The sequence below is a fragment of the Spodoptera frugiperda genome, chromosome 27 (genome assembly GCF_023101765.2).
Source record: "Spodoptera frugiperda isolate SF20-4 chromosome 27, AGI-APGP_CSIRO_Sfru_2.0, whole genome shotgun sequence".
NCBI lineage: Eukaryota > Metazoa > Arthropoda > Insecta > Lepidoptera > Noctuidae > Spodoptera > Spodoptera frugiperda.
The window spans coordinates 4037383-4057731 of record NC_064238.1 but is presented as its reverse complement, the minus strand read 5'-3'; the positions used below and the strand labels follow the sequence as shown (position 1 = coordinate 4057731).

Here is a 20349-nt window from a genome sequence, read left to right as displayed (position 1 = left end):
ACAAAAATATTACTTACTACTACTATTGCTTCAAACTCATGGTAGATGTAGGTACTGTTCGTCTAGCTTTGAACTGACCATGTCTTAGTACAAACTGTTTGATTCTATTTTTGAAAAATTTAGTTTTTCTATGTACATTTTATGACCATGTAAACATAAAACCAGCTACAATGTATTAAAAAGTTGAAAACTAGGGTAATAGTGTCCATTCAATTAAACATGAATCGTTTGCTCCAAGTATATTATCTTCACGAAACACGCGATCTCATAAACCGTTCCACAACAAAGTAAAGTGCAAGAAGTGAAAAATATTCTCACAATATCAAAGTATTAAAGTATTAAAGTTGCTGTTCATCAAATTTAAAAAGTTATAGTGGAGGTGGTTCTGTTTCGTTTTGTTCTACTGTATTAAAACTGCATGGTTCAGGTCGAACCGTCGAACTTGTTAAGTAACGGAATGGACAGACTATGTTCTGTACATACGGGTAAATAGTTCAGTGTGCAGGTTACTTATATATTTTTTGGATTACTTTCTTTTTTTTTTTGAAAATAGACTAGTTTTGTGTTTTTAAGTACTTAACTCGTAGATAAGGTTGAGGATATTTATCTTGATTCGTATTTGAGTTACTATTATACAAAATTATAACGCATAAACAAACATACCTATTAACAACATGGATATTGTTAAATATTTGGGAAACTAGGAAAATAAAAATAAGTAATGTTTGAATGTATATTTAAAATGGCAATTACGAAATGAAATTGTAACCTTTCCTGAGAAATTATTAGCTTCTGCCAGCGTCTCGTGGAATAAGTATCCTATCATCCATGTCAGCTCATACTCTGTCTGTATACCAAATTTGATTAAAATCCGTTCTGTAGTTTCAGCGTGATTGGCGGATACACATTCAAACAAACAAACTTTCACATTTTAAATATTAGTGTGATAATACATCTGAATAGTGAATGGTAATGAATGTCGTAAATACCATTCACGAATGAACAATAAACATATTTTTATGCACATATTTAAAAACAAAACTGCATCAAAATTCCTGCACATCACATCAGTATGGCATTGTGCCAAAACATTGGCATTACACTGAAGGGTATTTGCTTATCCTTTTGGCAAAGTACAACCCAACCTTTTGGGTCACGTAAAGTGTCAATCAAGCACTTCGCACTGTCCTTTAAATGGAGATGGATACTCGAAATATAAGGAAAACGTAAATGTTTTAAATGTTTATGTTGTATATTAAGGATAAAAATTACGTCACATTTATTTGTATGACGTAATTTTAAATAAGTAACATGAACAGGTTAATCCTTTTTTATTTATATAAACCATAAACAAGTCTACAATCCATCTTAATAGAGACTTAGACTTTAACTAATACAATTTTACTGATTACAAACTCAACATTAATGGTCATCGGAAACAAACAAACAACGGCAACAATACACCCAAGAATTGTATTGTGAACCAGATTGAATAAGAGTAACCTATGGAGTTTTTTGCTCGTTTTTCTCCATAGGAATCTACACTTTGGAACGAGCAAATAGCTTCACTAGAGGACTAATCGACAGACAGACGTTTTATTTTAATATTTGCTTTGCCGTTAAAAAGTGCCTTCACAGTCTATTTGAAATAAATAATTTTGACTTTGACTATGATCTCCTAAAACATTAATGATTTACAAAATAATGAACCTGCATCGCAATTACTGTAATTTCTATAAAATTATTGAGTTTACCAGCCATATTATAAAGTAAACCCGAAATCCTTTGCTCCATAGTTGCATTATTATTAGTAGATGAATGAAGCCAAACGCTTCTATCCTATTGAAACTAATACAAAGAAGAAAATAATTATCTTGTACGCTTTCTTCTTTCTCCGTGTGTACCAAAGATCCCGCTGGCTTCTAGTAATCTCGAGTCGAGATTAAGTCTCGAACTTTACTAGGTATCGACTATCGACTCGCCATTATTTTGTGTTATCCGCTGTACAAATTGGACGCAATTTGTAACTTATTCCAATAGTCAGTTCTAGAATATGCCTTTTGTATTACAATGAAGCATCGGTCTTTGTTTATGATTTAGACGACTTTTCAACCATATTGCCTTCGTTTACCTGTATTGTTTTAATATTGAAATGTTTAAGGGTTTGCTAACTATGCAAGTTATTAGCGGATGGTTTCAGGCAAGTCAATTATAGGGTTTTTGGTAAAGATGCATAATAACTTCGAAGCTAATGTAGTTTAGTGAAACCTTTTAGATTTGTTAGAATTATTCTTGAAGAAAGGCATGTGCTATCACTCAATGTGCTGCAATACTAATAGATACATCCCACATCAACAGCCTATAAGTGGCCACTGCTGAACAAAGGCCTTTTAGTGGTGTCTAAATAGTATTAGAAAGTACATATAGTTTGGAAGAAGTCACATTGGTACTTTGCCGTTGGTAGGTTTTGAACCCGCACCCTCATGCATGAGAAGCGGGTGTCTTAAACCTCCGGGCCACTACAACATTCATCAATACTAATAAACATAGTGAGCGAACATCAGGTCAGACATACTTCAAAACAAGACAAGCAAATCAGCTTTTCTCTCCAATTCTACATCCATTTTTATATAGAATCAATAAACACTTTTACTTATGAATAAAAATTTGATAATACCATCTCTCATTTCACACATTTTTGTAGGTCAGTGACGTCTGTAAGTAAACATAGTACGATGACTAAGAAACTCGTTTTAACTCCTTGATCTTGACATAGATTTTGTATAGTATAAATCCTTCTGCGCAAAACCTGTTCACTGCTGCTATTTGCAATTGCCTATGGATATTGATGGTGACTGTTGAGGGACAAGCATGCATTATATCCCAGTAAATTGTGTTACTTGAATTCTTTATATATCCTGCCATTTCATTAGAATACCTCTAAGTTCTATTTGTTTTGTAAGTGTTTGCGTGACATAAAAGCGTTGTTAAGAACGTATTTGTGTTGGTTTTCGCGAAAACATCGTATAAATTTTATGTTTCTACGATCTATTTGGATCACATTTGGTTATGAATGTGATACTTAAAAGTTTAGGTGATTTACATGTCTATAAAATAATGTGATAAAAATGAAAAGAGAAGTTTGTGTATTTCGGTGTTGATTTGGGAAAATGGAGGTCGGCTAATAATAGAATTATCACCTTTGTTGTTTTTAAAATTGGAGTACTGTAGATGGTGGACTTGGATAAGATCTGAAATTGCCCAGGTACTAAGAGGTAGACGGCAGTATTGTCCAAAATATCAATAGCAATTTAAATGCCTTCTCCAAGGCACCTATCCAAAAGGAGGATTGTAGCAAGCTCCTTAAAAAAAGAGATCTTTATGCATCATATAACAGTAGACATATTCCAGCTAATGGAAGCTGAGGAGATGGTTTACTTTATACTAAACAAAAATGCTTGCCTAAACATTTATTTATGCCCCAATAATTAAGTAAAATCTCCAACAACTTTTCGTTTTCCAATGAACCATCTATCGTTTATCGGAAAACTTGATTCTGCTGACTTTAATAACATTAATTGAAGGGAGTCAAGTTATGGCTTCGACCTTCAAGCTTTGTCTAGTTTACACGTTGATTTTCCTCTTATTTTCTTACAAGTACCTTTTAATTATTTAGTTTTATGTTCAAGCTCGGTCAAAGACCTTATTGCTTATTTGCATGGAACGAATATAAATTATTGATTTATCGTTCATATGATTCGAATTGATATTAAAAGTTCAATGTATGAAGGCTTTTGGCTTGTGACTAGCAATAAATTTACATTTAATAGGTTTGTAATATAACTAATGTAAGGGGAACTGTTTTTCATAGAATTATGCATTTGCGATTCTAAAAGGCCTTTGTTCAGCAGTGGACGTCTCTCGGCTGATGATGATGATGATGATTCTAAAAGCTAAGAAATTTAAAATTATAAAGTTTCAATGTCATTGAGGTAATTCTCATTAGAATTTTAGAATTATATTAGAATCGAGACCTATTGTACTCAATAGTTACATTTTCAACCCATAAAACGATGAACCATCAAACATATACTTACCATTGTACATCGACAATAGTATATATTCAACAAGAAAAAGGAACCGTTGAAAACGTAGCCAATTTTCTGCCAGTGGATTAATTGCGGATTCGCAATCAAGACTTTTTACTATTTTTGTATATTTTTTTTTCCAACGTCGAGAGAGATGAGAAACTTTCACTGGCTGGCTGTCCAGACTAAAAAGTACAGCCTTTTAATGAGGAACTTCAAAAATAAAAGAAATGCGGTCGGACGATGTCGCGGGGAAGAGCTATTGAAGGCTCGCTCTTAAAGTTTTTTTGTTTGTTTGCTTAGGAAAGTAGGCGCATGACGTTGAGGTATTCCTTGAGGTTTATGCGAAGAATTGCTTTAATTTGTATGCAATATTATATTGTGTTTTTTGGTGTGTAATGTTTTTTATAAATGAAATTTATACGTCGACTGTGGCATATCACTAATCCTGTGTTCGATTACGAACGGTGCAACAATTTCCATAATTCGGTATTATACCAAGGGCTCAACCTTGGTAGCGAATAAAAATGAAAATTTTGCTTTGCGCATCCATTATAGGTACGAGAGATGAGCACCTATTAAGTATAGAGGTTGAAATAAAGTTAGCATAATGAGAACGATTAACATGGAAATGTGTTAATAATTTCATTAAATAACTACATTTGCCTAACATGATTTCACGCTTATGTCCAGATTAAATATAAATCCGACACTAAGCGATATAAATGATTGATGATTCACGTATTTGTGGAGGTTGTAATTAATATAGAGTTACGATTTGTTATTAGATAACTTTATGTTATGATATTGACGTAAATTATACATGCGAGTTCATTAAAACATGTGAACATCACGTAAATATTGCAACACATCATGTTTGTAAACATTACGTCATAAATATCTTTCCTCAAAAGAGTAACTTATAACAGTGAAAAGTAGCGACTATTCACATTAATTTATTATTATGTTATCGGCTTACTCACGTAACTGTTTGACGAGGAACTCGACTAGTTTCAAGCCATGCTAGAGGCTCATATTCATGAGCAGCATTCCGCGACACACGACGCGGCGATTGTCGCGCTGCTATTACTATTCTATGTTATGACTATTCATATGTTATTTTTTTAATTTAGGGAGCAACATGAAATTAAAAATAAACTTTAATTCTTTTAGAGCGCCTTTACACTACCGTTTTTCCAGCGTAGGCGTTCCATAAACGTATGCGTAGTGCAGACGCCGCAACTACGCGACTTTCAATTGACTCCAGAGGAAACGCCGCGACAACGCGACGCCTGCACCGCGTGGGTTGTCTAACAAACGCTCGTGTGAAGGTTCTCTTAATGCCCTGGCATACAACATACAATCTACCTCTGCTTCACTTGCTACCTCTCGACCAATCTCAAGTACATAGTGAGTATTAATTAGTGTACTTTGTAAACAAACATTATGAAATACAAAATTCACAATAATGTGCAGTTAACTAACTAATAATAGAGTGATGTGTTCCATTTGCTTTGTTTTCTATGTAGATTTCATGAGGTAATGTTTATGTAAGTTTATGGTATAAAATTTGTAAAATTATTGCGCCATTCTATGGTTCTCATTTCTGTGTTACAATATAATATCGTTGCGTTTCCTATAATTATACTGATCTGTTCCAGTAAAGCTTAAAAGGCTTTAATGCCCATTTTAAATAATGACATTAATATATTCTACATTTAATATTATACAGTGTAATATTTTTGAGAGTATACAAGGATCATTTCTCAATATTCATATTGCAGGATGCATGGAGGAGCTTGAACGTTTTGCCAAACTCTTGGCTCCATGTAAATTTCCAATTAGTCGCTTCGTCTCTAGGATACTAAGATGGCTCCGACGCTACTCAATTTACCTAAATTAGTTTGGCAGTTTTTAATTTAAATTATAATTTTGAGCCAGTTCAAGCGCTCTTCGTGAACACGGAGCAAAAATATGAAGTAGATATATAAACTAGATTTTCTATGGATTGCGGTCAAAATAATTGTGTAAAAATAGTTGTTCACCTAAATATACGTGTGAATTACACTTGATGCTGGTAATTTGAACTTTATTTCGAGTTAAAAAACGAGTCTAGAAACATATAGTAAACACATAATCTCTATTAGCATCTTAATCGCCATTGAAGCGAGACTGGCTCTCTTTTGCATAATTTTTACGTTCATGCAATGTTCGAGTAAAAATTGTACAAGTGCAGTTCTATTCTTGCACAATGTTGCTTGTTACTGCGCGTTTTCGAAGCGAACTCGCGAATTTATTCGTGTTAAGTAAGCAATAAACACTGCTGTTGAATATACTGTTGATTGATTTTATTGTCAGTTTCAAATTGATAGTCTTTATGTGAAGTATAAAACAGATATTGGTATAAGTTATCACTTATAACAGCCAATGTTTGTAAGAGTTGTATGCAGTAAGAACAATTACTGTCCAAGCCATAAAGCTATGGGCATTAATGATGGGTTTAAGAAGAAAGCTGGCAGTAACCTACCAGTAACAATAATAGCTTTGATTTCCCTTAACTTTCTTTTTTAGTAATTTAATGGTTGCTAATATTACAGAGGTCTTTATAGGGCACTTTAAATAACTTGTATGTGCAACCACACTTTTTTACCGGGGCTCTGGTCGAATACGTGTTTTGCAGTAAGAGTTTGACACCTCTCTTCGCAAATTCGTCAAAATTGAAAGTGATAAACAAACAGAAAAACTCACATATTAGTTAGAAAATCACAAGAAAAGTGACTTAGATACCAGGAGCACATGAACATTAGTAGGTTCCCGAGCACAAATTGTGTGGGAACAACGCGTCCATTGAATGCGCCCAACATTACCGTGCGCGTCGCTTTGCTGGCTCGCTTGTTATAAATGTTTATTTATGTTAATGTCCCGCGTAAAGAATGGGAATGTAAGGTTCTGGGTGCACGCGATTTCTCTTACAATGTATTTTGCATTGCATTTTATCTGCACTTACTTTTCGTTCAATTAAAGGGTGATTAAGTTTGTTGCTTTTATTTTTATTTAAAAGCACGGCTCGTTTTTGTGTACGTAATATTTGTTTGATGTTATGGAAACTGAAGTATTAGAATTCGATGATACGGTTCGATAGACCGACGTTTAGAATTTGCCAGATTTCAAAAAGCAAAGTAGGACATTTTGTCGCACAAGTCATACAGATTATATGACTTGTATGACATAAACTCGACAGAATCTATACACAAGACTTCCACGGTGAACATGGGCTGACTTGATAAGGGACCTGCATCCAGCTGCATTCTCCCTGCGACCTTATCAGATCGTCTGTCCAATTTACTTAGTAATGACCCCCATTTCAGAAAAGGTCATGAACAAGAAAGGTTTAAAAGTACATACCATTTAAAGGAATTTGAGGTCTATTAATAGATGCAACAAAGCATTTTTCCAAACAATCGTACTCGCGTGATTTAACGTTACGCACGGATTTGTTTACATTGTAATAGTTTATAATTGTTAGTTAATCGCCGGAGAGCGAAACGATAACCTGTTCTTAATTGATTTTCGTGAGAGTCGTTATCTAATTAGTGTGTGTTTGATAACATAATTATGGCCTTTGACTTTATTCGACATGCCACTGCGATCAGCAATCAGATTATAGATAGATAATCTGACACGTTGAGGTAGCCTGTCAGTTTCATATGTACCATAATTATATGTTCACGGCATGACGCCATAACATTGCGCCTTAAGTCGTTTTGGTGTTAGGCAGAAGTGTGCCTACTTATATTAAGATTGTTTACTACATAGTTCTGTTAATAATTTAATTGTGATAGAAGAGGCCTAATTTTTTTTAAGGGGAAGAAATCATCCAATGACTTTTCCTGCCTTGGGAGAAGAAGCTTAAGGGAAAACATTTTGCTCGTAACATGAGAGTCGTAACTATTACTGAGATTTAAAAAAATGAATATCTTTAATATACACATACGAGTACATTACTCGGCTTCAGAATCAAACTTGTACTTGACCCCGAAGCTAGATTATATGATTAAAAATTTAACTGTAGAATATCATTGCCGATAGTAACTGATTATGTAAATCCGCTGAATGAAATAGCTACGTACATATCACAGTGACACGTATCAATTAATTAAAGCTCACACAAAAAACACATTATCACATGTAGATCCTTAATCACAGTATTCCGAGTCCATTTAGTCCAATTAATAATTAATTGAATTAATGTTTTAATTGTATCGGTAATTGATTGCGACCAACATGATGAATGGATTTGCACAATTTAAATCGATTCGTTGCAATTTGCAATTATTTGGTAAAATCTAGGTCTTTTAGTCTAGAAACCAGTGTTTGTTAGTCACTGATTTATTTGGTACCTAAACGCGTATCGTTTAATATGTATTGATTACGATTTGTTAGTATATTTGGTGAGTGTTCTGGTATTAATATTCTCTCAATATTGGACATAATCTAATATTTTAGTAAAAAAATTGGTAGGTTTATGTCGAAAATTTTATCGTGATTGTAAAATATTTTTTTGGAAATATGTCTTGTATCTCGTAAGTAAGTTATGCTTCTTTATTGTTTTACCAAGCCATTGTTCTTTTTCCTTCGAAATCGAAATCGCAAGCTCGAATTGAAAATGCAGAGTCGAATGTTCAAGTGACGTCCCACTCGGTGTGAATGCACTCCAAACTCCAAGTCTTGCTGTTTTATTTAGTATCTAACCCACGTCTGGGACCCTTCCCAGAACTGGTTCCTAAAGATTCCCCCACACTTACGTCATCAACAAAAAACTCCTTTGTGCCAGTATAAAAACATTTGGAGGCATGGTAAAAAGTCTGGTATATAATTATTACATCGATTTACTAAGCAGTCATTAGCTCTATACCTATTTTGAATAATCGTTAGTGAAATAGTGACCCAAACAGCAAAGTGGACTGTTCCAAATTCCTTGCTAATAGCTGTATACAAATAAACTAGAGTTTGGCGTTGGGCGAACCGTTGCAGAGTTTGCTTTTATGCTCAGCATAAACATAGCCCTTTGGATATGCAAATTGGGTATACGCAGGCAATGTTCGTTCACGTCGTAATTTATAAATATAGCTATATATCATAGTATTTTTTCGTAACAACACCAAACATAAAAGTTTAACTCTCTCATTTTTGTCACAAGCGAGCCGTATCTAGACCGAGAATTTAGGACTCAAAATAGCGATCATATTTATTAGTACCTAAACGTAAATACGTACAGATATTTTCGTTCCGCTACGCGTAAATCGATCCAGTTAAATACATCCATTGTTATAAAAAAGTTATTACTTTTTCATGCCTTTTCATCGAGTATTAAAACGACAGTAAATTCTAAAACATTTGTGGAAAGTGGATATTTCGTTCGTTAATCTGAAACGTCAACGAATGAGCACACCGACTTTACTCTCTCTGCGAACTTTGTAAGACGTACTTCACAAAATAATAGAAGTTAACTAAAGAACGAAACTTTCTAATAAACTGTAATAGAGAATTCTATGGACATCGAAACTGAATAAATCTTTTGAGAAAGTGATTCCAACTTTACCCCTATAAATCGTGAAGGCAAACGTTTGACTCGCAGACGACCTACGGGTTCGTTAGGTTAAGTCGGGGTTACCCAGTCCTAATTTCATCTAGGTATTCCAATTTGGTATAATCCAGTTGTGTTACGAGAACTACTATTCTTACTCAAATATGAATGAAAATGTACATAATTTTCCTATCTTATATTCGTAGATTTGCGGTTGCCGCTTTTGGTATCAAAATATTTGTACTAAATTATGGCAACTTTATGACTTGCTTAAATTTACTTTAGAATACAACTTGTATTTTACTTGGAGCAGATATTAACATTTTCGATACGGATGAAAATTATTACAAATAAACAAACGGGTATCGTAAATACTAAATAATAATAGCTAGAATATTGTTTGTGCTTTTCTTCTCGGGAATAACTGATTTTGTATTAAGTCTTATTTACATTTTTAACCGTTAGAAGTAACTCAACTTTTGTTATTAATGTTACTGTTTATGTTTTGTAGGTTTTAAAGTTATACCTTGGATTTCAAGAAATTATTTCGTTGTTTTATCTGAATTTCCAGCTAACAATGAAGTGTTATTTCTAAATTTCTGAAAACACTAGCAGAAGTTTAATAAAATAATGAAGAAAAATCTGTTAAACCACGGCTCAACTATTATTGCATGACACAACTGTTGTATTACTCTACCTTCCCCATTGAGAATAAAAAGATGTAACGATATGTTATTTCAATAAACTTGACACCTAAACAAGTGCACATAAATGGGACACTGGGAAAACTATACATCATTTCAAACTTACGACCTATGGGCTAAAGTCTTTTGCACAATCGTTCCCTAGTCACCGTAACTCGGTCTAGATTTCTCTGGAGTACTAACATGACTTACGAAGGCAATCTAGAATATGCAAGATCACTGCATCTTGTTATACTATGGACATTTGCTTTGTAAGCTAAATGTTTCAGTGAAGACGTTTTTGACTAAAGATTTTTAAGTTTGAAGCAAGGAAAAATCTTCAGTGACTTTAAAACACGTTGAACCAAGTTTTATATTCTCAAGAGAGCAAAATTAAATAGATGTAATAAACAAATTGTCACTAACGAGTTTTATTTCATTTGGGGTGCAGTGGACATACAATTTCGGACACCGTGAACAATTTCCGACATCATACGATTAACAATTTCCTATTTTAGATGACCCTTCAAACTTTGCAACACCCCATATTTGCAAAGGTGGCCTCTTGTCCAATAGTTGTTGGACAAGAGACCTACACCAACTTTTTAAAGCGTAGTCATTTCTTTCAATGTTAAATTAGTCATCAGGTTTCATCATCAGCCACAGCAGATCAAGCTGCACCTTTCTGTCATATTCCTATATTCGATTTTCAACTTAATTACCTATTTTGATATAAAGTCGAAAATTCAATGGCAAAACTGGAAGGACCTGCAGGCTTGCAGAACAAAGACAGGTGGTACTAATACCCAGTAGGTTTTGATTAAGTATTTAGTACAAAGATATTTTGTTTACTATACTTATACAATATATCACTTATCTCAAAAACAATAGATTTGTAATCGTTTGATGAGTGGGAAGCAAAACAATTCATATTTACAATTGTGATGTGTACTCGTATGATGCAATCATTGAACAATTTAATGTCAACAGTTCAACATTCATAATCCTTGTAACTATGCAATACTTTAGTACCTTCGAAGAATTCGTACTGTTATTTGTATTTCTGAAATCTAAATGTGTCTTAAAAATGAAATTATTCGGAGTTTTTTTTAAGGGGGAAAATCATCGAATGACTTCTCCCGCCTTGGGTGAGGCGAGAGGGAGAATCAGAGTCTTACCGACTAAAAACCACTCGTTCCTTCTCCTGCTTTGAGCCGGAATTGAAGTCAAACATCGCAACAATACAGCAACACAGTTTATAACAAAACCAAGAAGTCATAATATGCCTGCTATTCTACGACCAGTGGAGACACTTATAGTAAGAAATTAATTAAGTACTTATCTTAAAAGGACATAATTACAACACTAATTATAAACACTACAAGGTAGGTAATAAGCTCATATTAATCTTTTTCTACAAAATTGTCAACTTGTTGATCATCGCATTACTTTTGACATTTATGTTACAGACTATAATAAACTTTTATATACTGTACATACAAGCTCTCGTTGAAGAAAACATACATAAAGCCACAAAATTACCAGAATTTAACACATAAAAGTATTTTTAACTTTTAAGTACACACGCGACGCAGTTTTGTACTGACAAATGTGCAGTATGTAAATAAAAGCCATTGATAATGTTTATGAGATTACTTTATGTGTGTAGAAACGAAGTTTAGTATTTGACTGTATACCTGCATTGTTTCCTAGAATAAAATTATTGTTCGAAAATTTTAACTAACTTTTGATTGAGGTGGAGTGAAAAATCGGCCAGCTTTTGGTAGATGCTGATAGCTGTACCCTTGGTACGAGTTTGCTTTACGTTAAACGAAAACGAGAAACGCGTTCAGCGCTCTGATTGGCCGGATAGAATGAACCAACCAATCAGAGCTCTCGTTACGATTACTTAAAACGTAAAACAAATTTATACTAAGGCAAGGCAAGGAAGTAAACAACTGAACAGTAGGTATCTACTACTATTTATACATCTAACTATATTTTAGAAAAAAAAACAAACCTGTCGAGTAGTTTGTTTATCCAACAGTTTCTGTTTCCTTTTTTGTCTGCATTATGTAGTTATTTAACCAAGGTGGAATGTCAAGAGCAACCGAGGAATGCATCCGTTGACTTGACCGACTTTGGTCCTAGTTTCATCTCAATATACGTATAGAACAGCAGCCTTGCGCCTTATAAGTGACTTACAGCCAATAACATCGCAGCTTTATGTCAAGAAGTACAGATTATCTCTTCATTTAGTTATTATTTAGAAGGGTCTGGTTGCAACAAATTAACCTTCGCTGTCCTTGCCTTTACATAGTCCAGTTATCGTGAGTATATGTAAGTAAAGCACGTATTTTGTATCATGTTAATTATGTTTCTATGAATATGTCTATTTCTATGTTCATGTACTGCCTTTAGGCTTCCAAAGGTTTGTAAAGTAAAGTAGTATTAAAACATGAGGTGTACTTGTACCGCTTAGGGCTAAGGTCCAGAAATACTCGTGAAGTTTTTGGTACATTGCCTGTTGCCACAAATTGCTTATAAGGGACCGTTTAATATTAAACTATAGAAGATATATGTATAGGTATCTTTAAATTATAGGTTCGTGTAATACATAGTAACACACTATAAGTTGTTTGCTTGGGATGAGTTCACTGGTTACGTCATGTGACCACAAAAAAGCTTGAGTTAATAAATGTGCTGGCGAGAAATTGAACTATTGTTTGATTATATTTCTGTAGATGTTATCGACAGAATTTAAAAATAGCAAACTGTTTGCGCGTCTTCGTTTTCCTACCACGCAGTTAGTATTCGAAGTTGGTAATAACAACGATTCACGAAATAAAATGACAAACATTTTACAACAAATATTTTCGTAGCGAATATTTTCAACGAGTTGAATATGGGAAAAATATATTATGGTTGTTGGAGTGCTTGCTTGGCCCCGATTCGTCTTTAGAACTTCAATTTTCCAAATATATTTCTGGAGTGAATTCAAAAGTTGTTCGGTAAAACCTCAACTGTCACATACATTTACGCGATATATAAGTTTTAACATTCAGCACGTGTCTAGAATATCTAGGGAGGAGCAGTGAACTTCGTTGTGGGTGCATTGACTCCCCCTCGCCAGCCGTACCTACCGTGTCCTCGAGGACGTTATACAATTTATGTCAACGCTAAAAGCGAGTGCCTTCGTCGTTTTTTCGTTTCTCTACTGGGCAATAACAAGACAGAAATAATTACGCTATAAACAAACTATGTAATTGAACAAAAGTGTTGTAAAAGACAACTTTTAACAGTAAATTACATTTCTTTTTCCATTTATTCTTGTTTGCTTGCGCTTATTTACATAACAAGAAATGTTCATTCGAAACTGAACCAAGAACTATATTGAAATGGAAGTTCGATTTGCAAAGCTTGTCTGAATATTAATTTGTTTGGTAAATAAATACGGCACATTCTGCTGCACGCTGGTTCACATTTCTATTATTTGTTTATTTGGAATTTTAATTAAATAATTCATAAATATTTATGTGATTGTCTGTCTTAATTTTATATTTAACATTTCTTTAAGGTGTTATATACTGACTTCATTAACATAAAACCTGCTCATTTCTCTTCGAAAATCCTTTACAAATGTCAAGATAATATAAAGCATCGCGTGCGTTAAGTATTACGTCGGACTTTCGCTTCGCTTTGTCGATCGCCAGGTCGATTCGTCTATTGAGGCGTTATGTATAATTAGTTGCGTCAGTCCCGCTACGTGATCTACCGGTCCCATATTCTCGCGTGCCGTGAATATGTTATGATTGCTACTTTCACATACCGGTACGAATCTTCGAACCAGCTCGATAGTTTCCGACATATTCTGATGCACAGTTTTTCTGTTGTTTACGCTTTTTTGCTGTTTCGGCTTTTTTAGATTACGTCACTGGTCTACCATGTGTAGACGGTTTTTTGTTACCGTTTTTACTAGTCTGGATTAGTAGAATTAAGGTTTGAGTTCATAAGTGCTATTATTAATGAATTAAACCATTATGTAGAGTCATTACCTAGTTAAAAAGTTTAAATAATTATCTTTTTGTTTGGTTTTATTTTGGGGCACCTGAATTCATATTTTTTGCTTTATGTAATTGCATTTTAAAATATGTGTAGTAGTTATGAATAGAGTAGTTTTTGTTAATAGGTCTACAGGTTTATTTATTGAATATAACTGGCTAGTTTTTGTTCAAAAACGTATAAAACTATATCTTTTCAGTCACGGTTAGTTAACTGCAACACTTTCGTATGACAAACGAATTAGAACGAACGATGAGCTCAAGGCTCGACGTTTGTCACTGACACACATATTTATTTAGGTTATGTAACGTAACTAAACGAGTAACGTAACGCTATGTAATAGTTATAATAACTGTTATAATTGTTGCTGACACGTTTTGATGGCTTCGATGTTTTATTGCTCAGTGAATATCATAATTGGTGTTAGATACATTATAGACAAGGGCAGAGCTATAGCTGTTGCTATTTCATAATACCTCGTTTTCCTAAAAATTGTTAAAAGATAGTCCGGAGTATATGACCAGCGTTAAGTGAGGTGCTAAATAAAAAACGTATATTCATACGTTTTAATCAAAAAATATTTATAATGGTTGAGAAAAGGTCTTTGATCTGCAGTGACCACATAAAGGCTGTTGATGTGATGTGATTTATAACGATTCTATAGTAACTTAACACATTTTTGTTCAAGTGGGGAATTTCATTTAATGGCTTCTCCCGCCTTGGGTGAGAGTGTCAGACTTACTGACTCACTTGTTCCTACTCTTGCTTTTCTAGCCGTGTTCGAAACTTCCATGTAACAAAAGTTATAATGATTATATTTACAAAGCCATTTTGGTTACTTTAATTGTGCTAATTGATGGATACCAAATATAAAGACGACTTTACGATATTTATCTTCCACCTACTATTAGTTCTAGAGGCTACTGACCTGTGGAGAGTGAGTAGGCGTTTAGTATTTAGCGGCCAGTATACGTTTGAGGGTCACTTTGTAATTTCATAAATATTACAGTGCTAATCTGTGTCTCAGACATGCTTTAGTTAAATATACTAAGTTTACACGTTTAACTAATGAAAATGAATTACATATTAATTATGTGGCTTCATAAATTAGAGGTTATATATATGTTTGTTTCTAAAACACTTCACACGTTATACTTACTGATAGGTACTTACTATGTTTTGTAGATAGTACAAAAAGTTGCGAATCAAGTCTGCTATGTACTATAATAATGTTTAAAAATAAAAGAAAAAAATAAAAACAAAAACGTTGTTATATCGTGCTCTGATAATATCTATCTACATTATTACTTATCTATTTTAGTATGTATATCGATAGTTCTTTTCGACTATCTAGAGATCGATAAAAAGTAGAGTATCTTCATCTCGGCCGAATAATAACAGCGAAACAGGGGCATTGGGTCAATGTTTTAAATTATTTTGAATCTGTTCACTGACAATGTAGATGCGAAAACGTTGACTTTTGAACTTGAAATACTTTTTTAAACTGACTTTATATTGGTTCATTCATTGTAAGATGTAATGTTTTGACTATTGGTTAAGTGATTTCACATACAACTGCTTATTTGAGTTTGGAGGTCGATACCGGAACTGAATGTGATAGCTATACTTATCTATTATTATTTATTTTTACGATTTAAGAGTATTGAATCGTGACTCAAGTGTAACATTATCAATGTTTTAAAGCGTTATTTATAATGCTGCATCTCTTATTTATTTCAATTAGTCTTTTTAAATTTTATCTTTGTTTAATCGACTTTGATTTGGAACTGGACTAATAATGTCTAATTTTCAATATGAAGTATTGAAATATCATATTATTATCCAGTATATTATGAAATTTTAACCCAGAGCTGCGGACTGCCTAGCGGGTTACCGGGGCTCCGGCTCGAAAAGCAGGAGTAGGAACGGGGTGGTTTTTAGTCGATAAGAGTCTGACACTTACTCTCGCCTCGCCCAAGGAGAAACCTTTGGATGATTTTCCCCACTCAAAAAAAACTGTATAAAATTATTAACATAGAACGCAGAAGTACAGTTCCGTACAATAAAACTATTCACTTATCGATGAGAAAATGTTTTTCAAACAGTGGAGCAAGAGTTCTGGTATTACCCGAAGCCATTTCCTCATGACGGCGACCAACGTAATCTGTGTGATCTGTTCCGATACGGCCATCATCGATTCGTGATGAAACGCAGGTTTCATCTCATAACTGTCGCAAGAGTTTCTGAAGCTGACTGTACTGAGAAAATGTAATGTTTGTGGGTTTTAGCAATTAGATTTTTTGTTGTAAAGTTTTTTGTGTTGTTTTATTTTATTTCACTGTCTTTATTGTTATTGTTGATTTGGATTTTGAAATGTAATATGTTGTAAATAAGTCGATTTTTCTATCCCAGCGTGAGGTTATTTGTATTGAGCTTACCTTTTTTGCATAAAATTTTTATAATATTTTTTTTCTTACGGCAAACTCCATAAATTATCGGTGTTCATTAGAAGCGCTACGCTATTAAACTCTTCGAATACCTACACATAAAACTTTTAGCACACATCATTAGGTAAGTTTAGAGTCCATTTAAAAGTTTAACTGGTATTTTCTTTTTAAAGTTTTATTTTTTAATTTATCTTTATTGATAATTTATTATTGTTATGAAATATAATTAAGTATCCATTATTTTAGAAATTGTAGAACTCTGAAATACGCATAAAACTTACACAAAAAAACTTATAATAACAAAATTCAACTACCTAGGTATTTATATTCTACTTATATTTTATAATACGCATAACATTCTCTACTCTATTTATAAAAAAATAAAGCGTTTGTTTCATAATTCTTTGCATTTCTTTTTCAGGATAATGCATTTTTTTTCATTTGTTATGTAAACTATAAATACTTTTTTCGTTTATAATAAACCTATTCTTGAGAATGTAGTAGCGGCATATAACCTCGTTACAAGTCATAATTAAGATCGTGTAGGTAAACTACACAAAAGTAAGTATGAAATATGGTCCGCGAAATAATAAAGATACACAAGACATCACCTAATAAAAATACTACGGTTAGCACTCAAATAAAATTTATTTAACTGATTTCCATAATCAAAAAGGAACTTATTTTATAAGACACTGGAGAAAATATTTGGGATATGTGGGAACCACATGAAAAAAAAAATAGTTGGCCTAACAAAAATGTTAAAAAATGGCGCTCTATTAAAAGAAGCTTGGGAACCCCTGCAATAAATCATAGATTATAAGTAACCGTCGAATACGATGAAGTGAGTAATTTTTTGTCTTAAAATTTTATTATTGTAAAAAACTATACCGTCATATTATGTTCATCGATCATATTAGTAGACTGTAGAGCTTATTATTATTGGTTTTGGCAGCACACAATATTTTTTATGATTTAACTGGATTTGAAGGCATTTTTGAACGTAATTTCGTTTTAAAGGTTGTTTCATTTTAAGATTATATTTTAATTGTAATTTAAAAAAGAACTTGCACTCGTATTTGTAGCAAGGTGATAGATAAATAGTACTTAGTTGATCACGCAAATGTCAAATTTTTATATAAGTACGTATAATTATAATTTAACACAATATTATCATATCCGTATTTTGTATGATCTACTATTATCTTGTAATTGTTTCATGTCTATTATTTTATTAAAATGTACACGGCACAACGCTGACTCTGACATTACTCAGAAGTTTAAAATAAAAACTGAAAAAGTGGCACATCACAAAAAATATACTACCTACTAGAAAATAAGCATTTTAGCATTCCATTTTTATAAACGCTGTTCCATACTGGGATTTTCTCCGGTATTGTTTGTTCATTTATAATACCTACGTACGTAAATATCACACCTAGACACAACACATTAATTTGTAGGTCACACATAAAATTGTTCCGTAAGGGAATTGAACTGCTCATATTCGGCAGTAGAACAAAACAGCTTGCCTTAATAATGTACCCAACAACTTAGCCCCACTTACACAATAACATATTTGCGCAAAAAATAGAAAACCTGTTCATAGTACATACGCACGTTACGTCTCATATATCACGCCGCCGACAAACAGTTGCTAACAACTGGTTGCTAAAAAACTACAAAGTACCTTACGTTTAACTCGTTGTGAAAAACGTTACCCTCCTTTACCCACGCACTCGAGCACAAACCAAGGTCTCGATACAACAATTAGTTCACTGATTAAATAATTAATGCTAAAATTGTGTCATCATTGCAAAACTACACAAGTTAAGTTTAGAAATTCATGTTTTACTATTTAAAGTTACTTCAAGTTTTACCTTCGTCATTGGCCTTTGTAGTTACTCGTCTATGAAATATTCAGAGTTGTAGGTAATTAAATAATTCGCAATATTATTGTTATAATGCTAATATTATTCTTATTCTTGTTATAATGTAAATATATACAAGATTTTTTAAGTAATAGACCTATCCTTTGTTCGACCTGAGCATATCACGGTCTCACAGAAACCCGATGTAAAAAAAACCCTTGCGTATTATTTCGTTGTATGAGTGAAGTTACCGAAGGCTCAATTAACCCCTTCCTCAGTCTTCCCAATCCCCGTTTCCCTAACAACCCTTAAATTTCTAATCCCCAAAAGGCTGGCAACGCACTTGTTATGCCTCTGATATTTCTGGTGTCCATAGCCGGCGACAATTGCTTACCACCAGTTGATCCGACTGCTCCTTTACCGGCTTATACCATAAAAAATCTATGTCCTGCATATTTTTTTAATATTAGAAAATGCAATTTTTTACCTCTTTATTAAGTAAAAATGTATAGCAGTATTCTAATAAATTTTTAAACACTCAAAAACACTAGATTTTACAAGCACTAGACACAGCCTTTGTTGGTCTATTATTTTGAACGTGCACCGTATTAGCTGGATGATTTATGTGAGATGCAAGCGAGCATAAAATGAATGACCGAATAAACGCCGCGTAAATTACGTGTGAGATGCAAGATCTGAGCACTGGTCAGCTTGTAATTGAGATGTATTTATTAAGTTTGTTTTGAATTATTTTCTAGACTTTAGTGATTTTTTCCTGATATTTGTATGCTTATTTTCGATAATTATCATTGCAGTTGGAATTAAAATCTGTGTCTTGGTAAATTTATGTCGTAGCATTATAATATTTTTTTAGGTATTTTTAAATGCTGTGTATGTCATGTCATGAAATAAAACCATCTCAAATTTTATTCAAACGCACAAACATGATATTTGTTCCGCTACAAAAAAATAAATAAACAAAACCTTTTAATTAGCATAAAAATTAATTCTACAAAAATCGATTCATCGATCACGACTGTGTAAATAGTGTTCATTATATTAATTACCATATTGGGTATAATTGTAATTGGTCACGTTGCATAAGGCGATTCTTCGGATCGTGACAGTGAGAGTATTTCTATGTTTTGTAGGTCGCGATCATTGTATCGAGTAGAATCGAGTACCAAGCGTGGGACATTTGGAACAAGTGAAAACTAGACACACTTCGCATTTTTCTATTGTATCTAATTACAGTACCTACGGGGTCGGCTAATTTTTTTAATTGACGAAATAATTTATTATTGTTGCTCTCATTATTTATTTTTTTAAGGATGTTTTTTTTAATTTTTTTTTTCCGATTTTTTTTTTTAGGTATATATATTTTAGGTTTTATTTTAATGTTTACTATGTAACTGATTAAGTAAATTTATCTTTATAAATGACAGTACTATCTAAGTTATCTTCTAAATAAAGGGGTCATGTAAGAATAAGGAGTACGTAATTTTCGTTGAAACTAACTCGCTAATAGGTCTCGATGGTTATGGCTCAACGATGTTACACATTTAGTTCGAACCGTATCGAAGTTATGAAATGAGCTAAAAAATTCATTGA

General features: G+C 33.1%; 1 protein-coding gene across 6 annotated transcripts in view; it reads right to left on the bottom strand.

Moving 5' to 3' along the window:
- LOC118263348 (mucin-5AC) overlaps positions 1–20349 on the bottom strand; it is a 136479-nt gene that overhangs the window by 114649 nt on the left and 1481 nt on the right. The gene's annotated exons all lie outside the window — the stretch shown is intronic.